Source organism: Ursus maritimus, unplaced genomic scaffold (assembly GCF_017311325.1).
Source record: "Ursus maritimus isolate PB19 unplaced genomic scaffold, ASM1731132v1 scaffold_2, whole genome shotgun sequence".
In the NCBI taxonomy this organism is placed as follows: Eukaryota; Metazoa; Chordata; class Mammalia; order Carnivora; family Ursidae; genus Ursus; species Ursus maritimus.
This window is the reverse complement of record NW_024424452.1, coordinates 7,486,137-7,488,088: the sequence shown is the minus strand read 5'-3', so window position 1 is coordinate 7,488,088 and position 1,952 is coordinate 7,486,137. Positions and strand designations below refer to the sequence as shown.

The 1,952-nt window shown below is 66.2% G+C and overlaps 1 protein-coding gene and 1 long non-coding RNA gene across 3 annotated transcripts in view; one reads left to right on the top strand and one right to left on the bottom strand.

The window, feature by feature from the left end:
* LOC103670037 overlaps positions 1-1,952 on the top strand; it is a 17,552-nt gene that overhangs the window by 3,679 nt on the left and 11,921 nt on the right. The window contains exon 1 of one of the 2 annotated variants that reach the window (XR_005835966.1): positions 773-789. The exons of the other annotated variant lie outside the window; for it this stretch is intronic. This is a non-coding gene — a long non-coding RNA (uncharacterized LOC103670037). Of the gene's footprint in view, positions 1-772; positions 790-1,952 lie in introns of those variants that run through there. 2 annotated transcript variants of the gene reach the window in all.
* PCOLCE (procollagen C-endopeptidase enhancer) overlaps positions 1-1,952 on the bottom strand; it is a 7,010-nt gene that overhangs the window by 1,264 nt on the left and 3,794 nt on the right. The gene's annotated exons all lie outside the window — the stretch shown is intronic.

Below are 1,952 nucleotides of genomic sequence, written 5' to 3'. Positions count from 1 at the left end.
GGGGGGGGGGGGGGGGAGCGTCAGGTGGGCCTTGTCATCTCTGCCCTGGGTTGGCTGTACCAGCTTCCCGACTTAGCAGGACCTACTCGCCTCTCGATCCGTGGACCGGTCCTGGTGCTGTCCCAGGGCCAAGCCAGGTCTCTTGCCTGGTCCTCTACTAGCTCCGCCCACCCGTCTGGGGCTCACGGGTTCAGATCCCTCCTCTTCAGCTAAACCTGGCCTCTGCCCCCGCAACTCCCTTGCCTAGAGAGGTGGACCCACCAACCCCTTTGGTGCATCCCCTCACCCTGGGGCCGTGTCGCCGCAGAACTTCCCCAGCCTCTTGGCGTCATCGCTCACGGCTCCGTTGAACACGCTGACCGAGTCGTAGCGGCAGTAGGTGTCGGGCTCCAGGTCAAACTTCCCGAAGGTCAGCGAGATCACCTGTCCGCGGGGAGAGAGGAAGCTGCGCGGCGGGACCCGGGCGGCTGGAGGGAGGCTCGAGAGCCCTGCACCCCTCGCGTCGTCCGGAAGCCCGGAAGCTCGCGGCAGCCTCCTCTCCCCCCTCCCGCGTCCGCTGGACCCCCCTCTCACAGCATTCACACACGCACCCGGGGAAACCCTTCGGCGGCGTCTTCCGTTGTGGGCAAGGGCTGGTCCTGGCTCAAGCTCAAGGAACAGAGCCGGCACCCACCTCCAGCGGCACCGCGCGCGCGCGCACGCGCGCACACACACACACACACACACACACACACACACACACGCAAAACAGCGGCGTCGTGTACCTCGCTCTCCTAAGACTCGTCACAGGTGTGATTTTACATTTTTTGTTTGAGCGCAAGCAGTTCTGGGTCTGTTTTTGCTCCCTACCAGCGCGAGCTCAGTGGTCGGGACATAGCAGACGGTCAAGAAATCTTTGTTGGCTGCATGTTGGAGAATGCCGCCTGGGTCCCCGAGGGCGGCCTGGGCAGGGGGTCGGTACCTGGTCCGGGGGCGCGATGATGTGCCAGGAACAGCTGATGCCCGGGGGGTAATCGGACTCGGGCCAGTTGGGCGTGGTCAGGGTTCCCTGGGCCTTCTCCAGCCGCCCCCCGCAAAATTGGTGCTCTGGGGAGGGGAGAAAGGAGTGGGGGTGGGAGGCGGTGGAGACCCTTGGTCAGCTCGAAGAGAGCTCTAGGCTGGAAGCCTGTGCTGGAAGCTCGGACATCTGGGTCTCAGCATGAGGGGACGAGAAGAGAGGTAAGGAAGAGGGGGGTTGGTTAGCAGAGAGGGGGCTTGGAGGAGCAGGGCTCAGGGGAGTCTTGGACCTCCGGGCGCCCAGGCGGGCGGTGGAAGGGGTCGGAGGCATTGGCTGGACACGCTCCCTTCTCGCCCCTCCCCCTGACCCGCGGCCACATGGCTCCTCTTCCCCTGGGAGATCCCATCTCCCCAGTCCGGCGGAAAAGTCCCCTTTGCAGGCTGGGGAGTCCCCACGTTGTGAGGGTGCCCTCAAATTGGGGCACAGCCCCAGAGGCCTCTTTGGGGAGGTCCCTGCCTTAAACATTTTAGGGGAGACTTCTGCCGCCAGGAGGGGGTGATGGGACCGCAATCGGGAGCCCCGGGCTGGGTGTAGGGGGCTCCGGGTCGGGGGAACCTAGTCCCCCGGCCCGGGGGTGTCCCCTCACGCCCTTCTGAGGGAGCCCGATTGCGGACGGGGGCGGGCAGTTACTCACCGTCCCAGTAACCCCAGGCCGCCCATTCCACCCGCGGGTCGGTGACCCATTTCCGCCTCGCGCCTGGGGGGGGGCCTGGAAGAGGGGGCGGGTGGGAGCGGGAGAGGGGAGAGAAGACGGGGAGGAGGGACTGAAGGGGCAGTTAGTGAGGAAAAAGGGTAAGGGAGGTAATGGGGGCCCTAGGCTCTCGGGCGCAGGGTTTGGCTCGGGGTGGAGGTTAAGGCGGGGGCGGGGCCTGCGCGGGGGGCGGGGCCAGGAGAG